Raw genomic sequence first — 15,326 nt, forward strand, 5'->3', positions numbered from 1 at the left:
ATCTTGGGAGCATCTAATTCCTCAGTGACTTGGGTTGGGGAAATGCAGGTTTATGAGAGTTCCCAGAGCATTCTCACAGACCTCCATTAATTTAGGGATGTGCACTAATTGTTTCAGCGGGGCAGGGAGTGGTACCTTTAAGCACAAGTAAAGCCGCTCTGTAGCTGCTCCTCCTGGTGCAGCACTGCACTGCTCAGAAGTCTCTGCATGGCTGTGTCCATGTTCATCCTGCAAGGTGTGGTAGTGGGACGAACAAGGACACCATGCATGTGCGGTGGCCATGAGCATCCCACTGCCGCATGCATGCTGCTGGATGCAGCGCTGCATTTGCGTGCAGACTTCTGAGCAGTGCAGTGCCACACCAGGAAATGTAGTGGGACAGCAGAGGAGCAGGTAAGGACTGGCTTTAATCATGCTTAAATATACTGTTTCCTGAGCCACCAAAACTAATTGGCAGGCTGTGCCAAAGCAATTTGGTACATCCCTACAGTCAATTCACATACTCATTTCAGGCCAATTAACTCAGCAGTGATGAACTCCCTTACTAGGTTGTGTTACACTGTAGCACCTTCAGCCTTAGTTAAGCTTTTCAGAAGATGTACAATTGCAAGATGAGCAAACTATACCTCCAGCTACAGAGTCACTCAGCCCTTTCCACAGGATTACCACATGCCAAGGAGAACAGAAAGGCTTCTGTACCTTTAAAAGTTGCAGAGGGGAGCATTTCAGCAGGCATACCTACATGCAGGGGCAAAGCCACCATTGGGCGAACGGGTTCAAAGAAGAACCCGGGCCACCACCAATCAGGGGCTGCAAGCACAGCCCCAGACACGCCCCCCATGTCTGACATGGGGGCATTATTTCAGTCCCAAACAGGGCCACATGGCCCCGTTTGGAGCCGAAATCGGCCTGTGCTGCATTGACAATGTGGCCGGAGTGACTCTCCCTGCCTTAAAGGGAGGGAGAGCCATTCCTGGTCTTGCTGCCAACGCAGCAGGGCCAATCGATTTCCCTCCTAAATGGGGCCGAGAGAGATAGGCCCACTTAATCCTCTAAGGCAGGGAGAGTTGCTCCGACCCATGCTGCCCAATGCAGTGTGGGCTGATCTCCTTTCCAAATGGGGCCGCACAGCCCTGTTTGGAAGGGAGATCACGCCCCCACATCTGACATCAGATGTGGGGGCGGGGCCAGGGGGTCATGGCGGCAGCCACACATGGACCGCCGCCAGCCTCACTCTGCTCCTGCCTACATGACAAGCTGCACATGCCAAAACTTCTGCTTCAATACGACTGTGAAGATGTACAGCAGGTCTGTCCTCCTTTGCAAGTGGTCATCATTTCTATCTATTCTCCTCAGGAAGGTTAGGAGAGTTAAGAAGTAGGAGGTCAATCCTATGCATGTTAACTAGGGACTTGATCCCTAATAGGTCCTCTTGTGAGTGTAGCCTTTGGAAGCACATTAACTAGGAAGGACTTGATTTTTGTGTAACTAACCTTGAGTAGATTATGCCAAATCAGTTTGAAATGTCAATGCTCCATAGCACATCAGCATAATTGATTCAGGGGTTCAGAGCTACCAGATAAGGGCATTAAGTCACAACCCTATTTCAACAAAAGGGTTTTTTCACCCCATGACACTTGAGCAGCTTTTTACAAGACTGTGCTTTTTGATGCAGAGCTGTTGGAGGTTGTAATTTTTATCCCCAGTTTAATTAGCAGAGCACTAAAGAAGCTACCCACTCCAGTTACAGAGTAGAATGCAGAGTTTAGTTGTTGCAGCTATTTAGAGAAGGCACATGGAGATTCTTGTAGAACTAAATACTAAGTATTTATTGGTGAAGTACATTTTGGATAGGAAAGATGTAATCCTAATCTATAGAACTACATAATGAGCCAGGTCTCACGATCAGAGAGACCCGGTTTGGGAAGCTCAGTGGGGAGAGTGGGCTAAGCCCGCTCTCCCCACAGGCAATCAGGGCAGGAGCCCTGGGTGGCTGGATCGGCCACCCACACGATTGCTGGCTCTGTGATGGAGCCGGCAGGGGCTGGGGAGTTCAGGGGCTGCACAGCCCCCCGAAGCACCAGTATGCCCTGCGTGAACGCACAGGGCATACTGGGGAGAACCCGAGCCGGGAGGCTGCTTTTCAGCCTCCCGCCGAGGGTCTACTCATGAGTAACCACAGCACGGAGCCGTGCCACGGCTACTCACGATTAAAAAATACGGGTTTGTGGAGCGCTCACTCCGCAAACCCGGTTTAAGGGGTGGGCTACTTGAGCAAGTTATCCGCTCAAGAAACACCGGGCTCGCAGTCGAGCCCGGTGGTTCTCACGATTGTAGAAAATCGGGCTAGCGGAGACTAGCCCGATTTTCTACAATCGTGTGAATAGCCCCAATGAATAGGTAGGGAGAGAAAGAGAGGGATGTTTCCATCTGCTCTCTAAGAGGAAAGGAATGGATTCTGACTCTCACAGGAAATACCTGAAGAGTCATATCAGGGGTCATAGAGTAGAGACAGGCAGAACAGCTAGGGAAACTTTACTCACTATATCTACTCCCAGTGACCCTAGCGGTCATTAGGATGGTTGATGCAAAAGGTCAATGCACTGGAACTCCAACAAGATCAAATCATTATAAAGGGGGGAAAGGGGAAAATGTTGTTTGAATAAATATTAATGTACCTTAGGGATAATAACAAAAGCTAATTGAAAACATTAGATAGTCCATATGGGTAAACAGACTACTCTCAGATGTAGTCATGTCAAATTTCTCTAATTAAAAACCTCAGTTTTTTTACTCATTTCCCTCCACATTATTTAAGGGTAATATTAACTTGTACAAAACGGGCATATAGAATACTTGTCAACACCTCTTTCTTGTCCTCAACCCAGAGAAGAAGCAACCACCAGGGAAAAGGTAGAAACAGAGGCTGTTCTCATGAGCAGTCAAGACCAGGCCAGGGCAACTAAGCCCAGGCTTGACTGCCCATGGGAAACACTGGGAGCTGAGTGGCTCCCAGCGGCACCTCGACAGCAAACCCAGCTAAGAAGCTAGGCTGTTAAACGAGGTTAAGGGAGTGAGTGCTCCCTTAACCCCATTTAATTGACCATGTGTCAGCACCAGCTGCTTTCAGCCAGTGCTGAAATACTAAACAGTTCCCACCCATCTCTGGAGAGATTTCTACAATACATCGCACATTCACACAGTGCTTTGTGGGATTTCTGGGGGCCAGGAAAACACATCCTAACCCCCACACCTTGCAGCCACAGACAATCTGGGTGAGTGATTTGCATGCCCAGCAATTCCACATGGATCATTTGTTTGGAAGGTGAGCTTCTGCTGCCTTTCCCAACACTGCCCTCAAGCCCTCTCACTCTACTGTGAGAAAGAGCTCACAAAGTCATATGGGCACACATTGAGGTCATTCACACAATCAAAAACTGTGTTCTACCCAGGTTTGGTTGCTGTGTGTGCTCCCAATTTTAGGTTGTGTGGAAGCAAGGTAAGAGGAAAACCTGGTTAAAAGTGATTGTGTGGAAGCAAGGTAGGAGGAAAATCTGCCTAGGTTTTCCTCCTACCTTTTTTCCCCACAATCACTTCTACCCAGGTTTGGGAGTTATGTGTGCTCCTAATTTTTGCTTGGGTGGAAGCAAGGTAAGAAGAAAACCTGGGTAGAACACAGTTTTTGATTGTGTGGATTACCTCATTGTGTTTGAATGAATTGGGCAACAACCTATTTTCTTGTATCATGTTGACTGAAGAGGATAGTGATTTGATGCCACTCTTCCTTCTTGCCCAATCAAAACACATCTTGAGAGGATTTAGAGGAAAGATTTAAATTCCCTAGGAAGATAGAAGGATAGAATAAGGGCTGAAAAATCAGGAAGAGAATGAGGAGGCAGGCCGTGGCAGACTTGCTTAAACTGAAGGGAAGAGGGAATGAAGAACGAAAGAGGGTTCAAGGAAATGTGACCTACTGGAAATGGGCTCCTCTTTCCTTCTAGGTGTACCTAAAGGAAGTTGTGTTTTGCTACTGAGAAAATGAATACTGAGGCATGGAGCTGTGGAGGCCTAAGGTGTGTGGACAAGAAGGAAACAGTTGCAAAACTTAACATTTTGATTTCAGCCAACCAGACAAAACTTTAGCTGTAGGTGTTGGATATAATTACAAAGCAATACATAACATGCTTCCTTTGGTTGTCAGCTTTTCTTATTCTTCCATTTTTACATAAAGGAGACCAAAATAGAAAGTTTTAGTGATGAGTCCAAAAATTACATATAGCCAAGACAAAACACAGGATTGTTGAAACACATAGATTCCTTGCTCATGGCTCCCCTCACAGTCCATCAGAGTGTACTGCACATCACAGTCTCATTTCTTATCCTATCAGCAGAGAGTTGTTACAACGTACAATGCTTCTTTGTGCTTCTTGGAGGTAGAATATAATATGAATGTAACAAAAGAATGCACCTTGAACCCTTTGCATGGATTTATTTAATGAGAGAAGCACATTGAACAACCTAGATTCTAGGAGCATTCTGTTCTCATGTGAAAACTAAGTCTCATGTCCTCTGCAGCTTACAGCCCAATACTAGTTTGATGTTCGAATGACTGGTTTGGTGTTGGGTGTTTCACACTTTGAAATCTGCTGAACACAACCTGGCCTGTGAATAAAACATACGCTGGGTTACTGAATCACCCAGTTCTATGTGGATCGTCAACAGCAGCAATAACCACCACAGCTCATAACATTGTGTACTACTGTTTTTGTTCATGACAATATTCAAAATACAATTACCCCTACAAAAAGAATTCAAGTTGTCTGTATGGTTTTTTGATCACTTTATTTACACACACACACACACACACACAGCATTTTAAAAGAAGAGATAGACTCCATCCAAAATCTGAGGTGTTTCAATAAGCCATTTTAGAGTTAGTTTTTTATAAAAAGAATATTAAGAGCAACATGGAGAGCTAGGTGCTTATGTTTTTGTCTACTGAAGGGTTTGTTTGTTTTCCTTATTGATTGCACAGGCTTTGCCTCGGCAACATATTTTCCCTCACTGACATTCATTCTGTATTTAAAAACAATCAATGCTATGTCTTCAAATATCTAGAGATACAAATATCAGGCAGGATAGACAGACAGACAGATAGAATGGAAACCAGGAAGATTAATGACACAGAAATGTATTCCCCATCGGAATGAAACACAAAACAAACAAATAAATTGAATGTAAGCACACCAACAAGAATGGGAGCAAATATATGGATTACCTCTTATTTATAGAAGAATATACCAACCTTGAAGGAAACAGTCATTACCATTTGTAAGGACCATTGGATTGTGGATGTTGGAAGAGAAGGACAAGAACACATTGCAATATACATACTTCCTATGGAAGCATAGGAATCAAAACACTGACAGTGACTGGAAGTTGCAGCAGGAAATCAGGGAGGCATCAAGGAGAGGCTGGGCTGTAATAATGGGTGACTTCAATTACCCACACATTAGACTGGGTAAATTCACAATCAGGTAATGACAAAGGGGTCAGATTTCTAGATATGCTAAATGACTGTGCCCTAGAACAGTTGGTCTTGGAACTAACCAGAGTGAAGGCGACCTTGGACTTAATTCTGAGTGGCACCCAGGACCTGGTGCGTGATGTCAGGGTCATAGACTCTTTAGAGAACAGTGACCATAGTGCAATCAAATTCAGCATACATGTGGGGGGAGAATCACCAAGGAAGTCTAATACAGACATTTTGAATTTCAGAAGAGGAAACTTCTCCAAAATGAGGAGTATGGTGAAAAGAAAGCTGAAAGAGAAAATCAGGAGAGTCACTTCGCTCCAGAGTGAATGGAGTTTACTCAAAACCACAATACTAGAAGCCCAGTTAGATTGTATACCCAAAAGGAGGAAAGGTACCACTAAGTCCTGGAGGATGCCAGCATGGCTAACAGGTAATATCAAGGAAGCCATAAAAGGGAAGAAGGCTTCCTTCCGAAATTGGAAGGCCTGTCCAAATGAAGAGAACAGAAAGGAACACAAACTCTGGCAAAAGCAATGCAAGGTGACAATAAGGGAGGCAAAAAAGAGAGATTGAGGAACATTGAGCGAAAAGTATAAAGGGGGATAACAAAAACTTCTTTAAATACATAGAAGCAGAAAACCTGCCAGGGAGGCGGGTCTCCCCAGTCCTAGTCCAGCACTCTAGCCACTACATCACACTGGTTCCTGGTTGCCTTCTTCTGCACCTTTTCCAGTTCTACAATGGCCTTCTTTAGGTATGGTGACCAGAATTGTATGCAGTACTCCAAATAGGGCTGCACCATAGTTTTGTATAAGGGCATTATAATATTAGCAGTTTTATTTTCATTCCCCTTTCCAATGATTCCAAGCATGGAATTGGCCTTTTTCACAGCACATTGTTGACACTTTCAACTAGCTGTCCACCATGATGAACCCAAGATCCCTCTCCTGGTCAGTTACTGTCAGCTCAGACCCCATCAGTGTATATGTGAAGTTGGGTTTTTTTGTCCCAATATGCATCATTTTACATTTGCTAACATGAACCACTTTTGCCATTTTGTTGCCCATTCCCCCAGTTTGGAGAGATTTTTTGGAGCACACGGCAATCTCTTTTGGATTTCACTAACCTACATAGTCTGGTGTCATCTGCAAATCTGGCCACCTCACTGCTTACCCCAATTTCTAGATCTTATATAAACAAGTTAAAGAGCTTGGTCCCAGTACAGATTCCTGGGTGGGCCCACTTCTTACTTCCCTCCATTTAGAGAACTGTCCATTTATTTCTACCTCTGTTTCCTGTCCTTCAACCAGTTACCAGTCCACACATGAACCTATCACCATGACTGCTACATTTTCTCAAGAGTCTTTGATGAGGATCTTTGTTGAAAGCTTTTTGAAAGTGGATCACACTGGATCACCTTTATCCACACACGTATTGACATTCTCAAAGAACTCCAAAAGGTTACTGAGGCGAGATTTACCTTTGCGGAAGCCATACTAGTCCTCCTTCAGCAGAGCCTGTTCTTCTATATCATTGAGAATACTTTCCATCAATTTGCCTACAACAGACATTAAACTAATGAGCCTATAATTTCCCAGATCCTGCCTGGATCTCTTTTTGAAAACTGGTGTTACATTGGCTACTTTCCAGTCCTCTGGTACAGAGCTTGATTGTAGGGATAAGATATATTTCTGCAAGGAGGTCAGCAAACTCACATTTGAGTTCTTTAAGGATTATTGGGTGGATGCTGTCTGGCCCTGGTGATTTGTTAATTTTTAATTTTTCCAGACAGTTTAGAACATTGTCTCTTGTCACCTCTATCTGATTCAGTTCTTTAGCCTCTGTCCCTGAGAAGCTCGGTTCAGGCACAGTATACACTCAGTATCCTCTGCCATGAAGACAGAAGCAAAGTACTCATTTAGCTTCTCTGCAATCTCCGTATTCTCCTTAATAATCCTTTTCACTTCCTCATCATATTACAGTCCAACAGCCTTCCTGGCAGGTTTCCTGCTTCCAATGAATTTAAAGAAGTTTTTGTTATTCCCCTTGATGCTTTTAGCTAAATGTTCCTCAAACTCTCTTTTCACCTCCCTTATTGTTCCCTTGCATTTCTTTTGCCAGACTTTGTGTTCCTGTCTGTTTTCTTCATTTGGGCAAGCTTTCCAATTTCTGAAGGAAATCTTCTTCCCCTTTGTAACTTCCTTGACTTTACTTGTGTACCATACTGGCATCCTCCTGTATTTGGTGGTGCCTTTCCTCTTTTTGGGTATACAATCTAACTGGCAGGAGTGTAACAAGGCTGGAGTGGGCCCAGAGACAAAATTTTAAAATGGGCCCCTTGCTGATACACAAACACACACACAAGGAGGGAGGCAGGGAGGGAGGATCGCGCGCGAGAGAGAGAGAGAGAGAGAGAGAGAGAGAGAGAGAGAGAGAGATACTAGCCAGGTCGAAGGAAGAAATACGAAGGAAGAATCATAATGAAGGAAGCTCTGTGGGTGTTGGGGAATCATGTGACTTGCCTCGAGGCATGGAGGCCCCCAGGCAGCTGTCTCCCCTTGCCTAATAGTAGTTATGCCCCTGCTAACTGGGCTTCTGGTACTGTGGTTTTGAGTAAACTCCATGCACTCTGGAGCGAAGTGACTCTCATTTTCCCTTTCAGCTTTCTTTTCACCATACTCCTAATTTTGGAGATGTTTCCTCTTCTGAAATTCAAAGTGTCTGTGTTCCCTTCGGCCAGATGCACACGGCTACAGTGGGACAATTTTATAAGATCTGAATGAGGTTAACAACTACTGTGTCGGGTACCTATGTTGTCTGATGACAAATACTGGTTTCAAACACAGACTTTTCCATGAAGAGTCAACATCAGTTCAACCCATCACGTGGCACTTCTCCACTCCAACACTACCTATCCCTAGCCTAGCTGGTGCTGACGTGGAAACCTCCCATGAAATTGAGATGACTCACACATTAAACATTCACCACCTAGAGTCTTTGGAGGAGGTGGTATACAAGATTTTTAAAATAAATAATAAATTAATAAACATAGTACAAATATCTCATCTGTATTATTATTATTTTATTATTATTTTTTACATTTTTATATCCCGCTCTTCCTCCAAGGAGCCCAGAGCGGTGTACTACATGCTTAAGTTTCTCCTCACAACAACCCTGTGAAGTAGGTTGGGCTGAGAGAGAAGTGACTGGCCCAGAGTCACCCAGCAAGTATCATGGCTGAATGGGGATTTGAACTCAGGTCTCCCCGGTCCTAGTCTAGCACTCTAACCACTACACCACTCTGGCTCTTTCTCACACAGAAAAAGCTTAAGTGCTTTCTCAGTGGCGTACCTAGATAATTTTGCCACCCGGACCACACACCCCACACACGAGTCCCCCCCGCAAGGCCCCCCTTGTAAAACAAGCAAACCCCCCTGCAGCCCCACCGCACCAAACTGCCGATCTTTCCCCTTTAATTTTGGCTGCCACGTGTGCAGCTGGGGGATGGGGACTGAACCGAGCAGGCCTCCCTACCTCCCCCCCCAATGGGAGCAGGGGTGGTGGGCAGAGCAGCCGCTGAGCCTGTCCATCTGGCCCAGGGGGCCTTGAGAACTGTGAGGTGCTCCAGCTCCTGCGCAGTTGGAATAGTTATGTAGTTTATGCTAGAGTTTCTTAGTCTATGTGCCTAAGCAGAGGTCTACCAATAGAGCCTATCCAGTAATCTGTGCACAGAGGATCACTTAGAAAACCCAGTTCCTCATGACAGGCTGTGAAGGAATAGCTCCTTCCCTTTAAGAACATAAGAACAACCCTGCTGAATCAGGCCCAAGGCCTATCTAGTCCAGCATCCTTTTTCACACAGTGGTCCACCAGATGCCTCCAGGAAGTCTACAGGCAAGAGGTATGTGCATGCCCTCTCTCCCCTGCAACTGCTATTGAGAGGCATCGTGCCTCTGAGGCTAGAGGTGGCCGGCAGCAACCAGACTAGTAGTCATTGATAGACCAGTCCTCCATGAATAGCCCCTTTTAAAACCATCCAAGCTGGTGGCCATTACCACATCCTATGGCAAAGAATTCCATAGATTAATGATGTGCTATGTGAAAAAGTACTTCCTCTTGTCAGTCCTCAATTTCCCGACCTTCAGTTCATGGGATGAACCCTGGTTCTAGTGTTGTGTGTGTATGAAAGAGAAATTTCTCTCTGTCCACCCTCTCTCCACTCCATGCATAATTTTATATACCTCGATCATGTCTCCCCTTAATCGCCTCTTTTCCAAGATAAAGATGCTGTAGCCTAGAACTGCATTCCTCATAAGGAATGTTGTAGCCTAGCCTCATAAGGAAGGTGCTCTAGGCCCCAATCATCTTGGTTGCCCTCTTCTGCATCTTTTCTAGTTCTACAATAACGTTCTTAAGAAATGGTGACCAAAGCTGTACTCAGTACAGATGTACTAGATGTGGCCACACCATAGATTTGTATAATGGAATTATAATATTAGCATTTTTATTTTCAATCCCCTTCCTAATGACTCCTAGCATGGAATTAGCCTTTTTCACAGCTGCCACGCACTGAGTCGACACTTTCAATGAGCTGTCCACCACGACTCCAAAATCTCTCTCCTGGTCGGTCACTGACAGCTCAGATCCCATCAGTGTATATGTGAAGTTGGGGTTTTTTGCCCCAATATGCATCACTTTACACTTGCTCACATTGAACCACATTTGCCATTCTATCGCCCGCTCCCCCATTTTGGAGAGATTTTTTTGGAGCTCCTCACAATCTGTTTTGGATTTCACTATTTTGTCCTTAAGTATACTTTTCATCAATTTACCATCCTTCAACCTTTTTAGCAAGCTGTCAGGCACCAGTTCTGTGCACAACACTACTACACTCTATACCTCTTAAGATGGTGGCATTTTAAATTAGCGTTCTTAATAGCTGTCATGTCAGCTCAAAGGGTGTCTGAACGGTGCACTTTCTCCATCCACGAGAACCTTTGCGTTTCTCCACTAACTCAGTACCTCTGATTCCAGATCTCTTCTTCCGACCTAAGGTATCCTCTTCATCCCACCACTCTCAGGATGTAATTTTACCTTCATTTCGCCAAACAGAATCCCTCTTTGTCTCCTTCCTACCTCGATCTATGGGGCAACCTGTTTTGCTGGCCACTATCTCATGCTGGCTCAAGGCATACATTTCTCTGGCATACAAGAATCAACACCTTCACTCACCCATACATATACTTGCCCACTCCACCAGGGCAGTGGCCACCTCAACAGCATTTTCGACCAATGCATCTGCTCAGGAAATTTGCAGAGCAGCCACTTGAAAGGCTCATTCTACTTTCACAATACATTACAAGATATGGACTCATTTGCATCCTCTCAGGCAGCCTTCAGCAGAAGGGTGCTACAACAGGTCCTTCCCTGTTGTAGATATGGGTGCTCCTGCCCAGAGTGTGTTGGCTGGAGCTGTGGTAAGTCCATGAGATGTCCTCAGACTCCATCATCAGAGAATGGAGCAATGGTAACTTACCGTGAAGGATTCTTCTTTAAGCCGCGTCTGAGGAAATCTCAGCCCATCCGATGACCTCCGCAGCTACTCCGGGGGGGGGGGGGGATTCAGACAAAGTGGGGACCTGGTGGTCTGTTCATCTCTGCCTTATATCACATTCTCTGTGCTGTTTTCTCTAATGAAGCATACCTGTTTCTTCTTCTGCTCTACTTGGCCTAAAAGAACTGGGCAAGGTTACCCTCCCCAGGCTCTTAAAGGCTTCCTTCTAATTTGCATGTCCTGCCTAGGAGCACGTGGGGAAGGGTAACTCATTAGTGAGATGTCTTCAGATCCAGCATCAAGAAAAAGCCTTCATGGTAAGTGACCTATGTTCCGTTCTCTCCCTTTTTGTGCTGTCAAAAGATAACCACTGCTTATTGATTGTGCTATTGTCTGGAATGGTTCTATTCAGAAGTTACTGAGAGTATTTGTTTGAGAAAGTGAGTTGTAGCAGAATTCAGAGGTAACACCTTCAACTTGAGAGTTACATTATAAATTCCATATAGGGACCTTGTAGAGATCAAGTACATCATAGTTGCCAAGATTAAGCTTGACCAAAACATGCCCATTGGTTAAGATGGTGTTCAAATGCTCAACTGCTTCCAAAGCAAGCAGTTCAGCCTTGCAGTATGATGTGTGAATTAGCCCTCACTTCCACGATGAAGACAGAAACCATATAGGGTTTTTGTAGCTTCTGATTTTTCTACAGACGGAAGCAATAAAGACCTTCTTCTTGAGTCCTCCTCTTTCTATTACACATCACAAACAATTAATAATTCAAAGTGCCCACATTTTTAATCCCATTTCTTCTTATTCTTATGTTAGTTAAAAGCAGGGCGCTTTCCAAACTAGACCCTACAACGGGGCCAGGATGTATCTCGGAAGTGTGCTTCCACACTTCCTGCGTCATGACACCACAGTCCCTACGCGAACAGCAGGGTACTGTTCACACTTCCAATGTTTTTAATTTAATTGCTGTAATATAGAGCTAGGACGTCGTATATCCGGCATGAAAAAGTTGTTGTTTTTTCAGGTTGTTAGTTGCTGCGAGACTGCTCCCCCTACTGTTTATGTTTCAAATGCGACTTGCCTGAATGGAGGCATTTTGCTGCTGATGAGCAGCTAGTCTGGAAAGCACCCAGAATCCACAACTGATTTTGCCACTAGATGGTAGTCTCAAACTATCAGTACAGAAACATAAGAAATAAGGGCTTGCAAAATGCTTCCATTGCAATGAAATAAAGTTATATTATAAATTAATTCGATGCCCACCAAATGGTGGGGATGTTGAGAGAACCGTGGCCATAAAGATGGACTGTAGGTGGGTGGGTGAGCAAGCGAGTGAGCGCTGGCTGTTATAGCACGCTCCTAGGTACTATTTAAAGCAGTTAGTGAGGGGAATTACATTTATAGTGTGACATTATATGCATGTGCAGTGAAAGAAGGCTCGCTGTGTGGTATAAATGGAAATACGGGCACACTGTGGTGCCTCTTGTAGCTCCTCCCCTGAATTTGCATTTGGCAAGACTGCCTTCGTTTCCCAGCCAGCAGTACAGTCAGGTTAGAGTGGAGCCCAAGACCTTTCTCCCTAGTTGCCTGTCATTTCACCCCACCCAGACCACCCCTCAGCCCATACAGCATCATGGGAACCGCTGCCCCACCTAGGCAGGGTGAGGGACAGGATAGGATACCAGATTACTCAGCACAGCTAGAGAGTCTCTGGATAGGGAGTGAAGCCACTATCAATAGCAACTAGCCATGATGGCTACATGCTGCTTCTAGGTTCAGGGATAGATGCTCTTGAATAGCAGTTGCTGGGAAACAGCAGTGGAAGACTGTTATTTGCCTGCATGTCATGCATCTGGGCTTCTCAGAGGCATTTGGTTGGTCACTGTGGGAAAAGAATACTGAACTGGATAGATCTGCGATCTGATCCAGCAAAGCTCTTCCTTAAAGACGCATGTTCAGGCAGGGGCACTTTACTCCTAAGTTCTTTTTGAAAGATTTCTTTCTCTCTGTGAGGAAGCAACTCTTCACATGTTCAAAGATGCCAAGCCTTAGATTCCAGAATCTTTGTAAGCAAAAGGTAAAATCTTAGGACAGACTGATATGTACACTCACAGATATGTGGAATATGCTATAGAAAGATTATTTGGGGTTGAAAGGTCACTTAATCCCACCCACACCCACTTCTGGTTTTTGAGACCAGCTGGGAGAAAACATATAAATAGCTCAGGAGATATTTTATCATTATTAATTATTAGTTATTTCTGGCATTACACACTCCTGTCCACCAGTTCTCCCCTACAAATGCCCTCCAGCTAAGGTTGCCATATGGAAAAGAGGGCAGGTCTCCTGTTTCTTTAAGTGATGCACAGATGAAATGATTTCAGCAGGTGCAGTTTTTCTTTCCCCTGCATGAAAGCTGCACCTGCTGAAATCCCCTCTTCTGGGCATCTCTTAAAGGAACAGGAAACATGTCTTTTTTTCCATATGGCAGCCCTATCTATCTATCTATCTATCTATCTATCACACCCATCCAAAAATGGCTCAGGGCAGTTTACACAGAGAAAAAACAAACAAACCGCCCTATGATAGGGATGTGCACAGAACTGGCAGTTCCCGGTTCAAAAGCGGCAAGGGTGCTGCTTTAAGGGCGGGGGAGGGTGCACAGTGCACTTACCCCTCGAGCCGCTTTTCCCTCACTAGCGTCCTCTGTTAAGAAAGCTGATCAGGGTGGCAGCGTACCTCGCTGCCACGCTATTACCCAGATATGGGCGGAAGTCCCTGATGCACCTGCGCTTGGGAAAAGTGCACAAACATGTGCAGGCACGCGCAGGCACATCAGGGACTTCCAGCCATATCCGGCCAATGAGGCAGCAGGAAGATACGTGCTCCGGGCCTCCGGAGAATCAGTTTTCTTAACAACAAAGGACGCCAGTGGGGGGAAAGAGGTGGGAGGGGTAAGTGCACCCTCCCGCGCTCTTAAAGCGGCACCCTCGCCGCCTTCAAACTGCCCCGCCGCGGTTCCGTGCACATCCCTACCCTATGACACTAGCGGCTCATCCTAACGAGCTGGAGGGGTGGGTGGAGAATGAGCTGCAGCTGCTTCAGTACCAGCAGCTCACTTTCCTCTGGACCTGTTCCAGTTGTGACTGAGCTATGCAGGCTGCTCCTTTGCCTGGTTGGGAAGGGAAACCAAGGTTGGTGATTTCCCTCCTCTCTGTCAGGTGGATGAGCAACCTGCACAGTTCAATTACAACCAAAGCAAGACCAGAGGACAGCGAGAGAGCAGGCTGCTGGTACCAATACAGCTACAGCTCATTTTCGCCCACTCCAGCTCATTATGGCAGGTCGCTATTGCCCTGTGAGTATACATGCTTAGGCTCATGAGGCATGAGAAAATGTCATTGGCCATGTGCCATCCATTCAGTTTATGTTTGAGCAAGGAAGTGATGGGAGCTTCTGTAGCTAAGTGGCAAGTGCACATGCCTTGCATGTAGAAGGTCAATTCCTGGCATTCAAGCAGGGCTAGAAAAAACTGCTGTCTGAAACCCTGAAGAACCGCTGTCAGCCTATTGAGCTAGGTAAACCAATGGTCTGATGCAGACTTATTATAAGGTAGCTTCATTTGTTCAAGCCTTCACCACCAAGTCTAACAGCTTCTAGTTCATGCTGCTTCTTAAGTGATATATACATGTTTTCTAAATCACATGGATTCATAATATCAACTTAATCAAAGAAAACCACCTTAATGTAAGTTAGGATGTGGAACAGACAAGGAGAGTTTATTAAAATAGGGGGGAGGGGAATGCTAATGAACCATTCTGGATAGGGCTGTAGTGTGTGGGTGCTTTTCTTGCTTTCACCCGGAGGGCAAAGTTTCAGTGACAACATCCAACAATTATAGCTAGTTGCTTTGATCTCTGGTAATATGAGAGAAAGATGATGAAAGCTCTTTTTTTTTAATCCCTAAGCAATGAAGTAATAATTCAGTAGCATGCTTGTAAGTCCTAATGCATCATTTGCTGTGGAATCTGCATATCTGTTTTTACAATGGTTTCTTTTTCAACATTTTTTCATGTTTTCTGCCTCTTCATGAGTTAAAGACTTTACATTACAAATAGCAACAAATCTAGTCTCCATTAAATTCATTAGGTATTCTTATAATCCTATCAAGAACTGTAACTGAAGGATTTGTTTAAATTTTTTTTAAAGCAAAGGAATGCATAACTG

The sequence above is a fragment of the Hemicordylus capensis genome, chromosome 1 (assembly GCF_027244095.1).
Source record: "Hemicordylus capensis ecotype Gifberg chromosome 1, rHemCap1.1.pri, whole genome shotgun sequence".
Lineage (NCBI taxonomy): Eukaryota > Metazoa > Chordata > Lepidosauria > Squamata > Cordylidae > Hemicordylus > Hemicordylus capensis.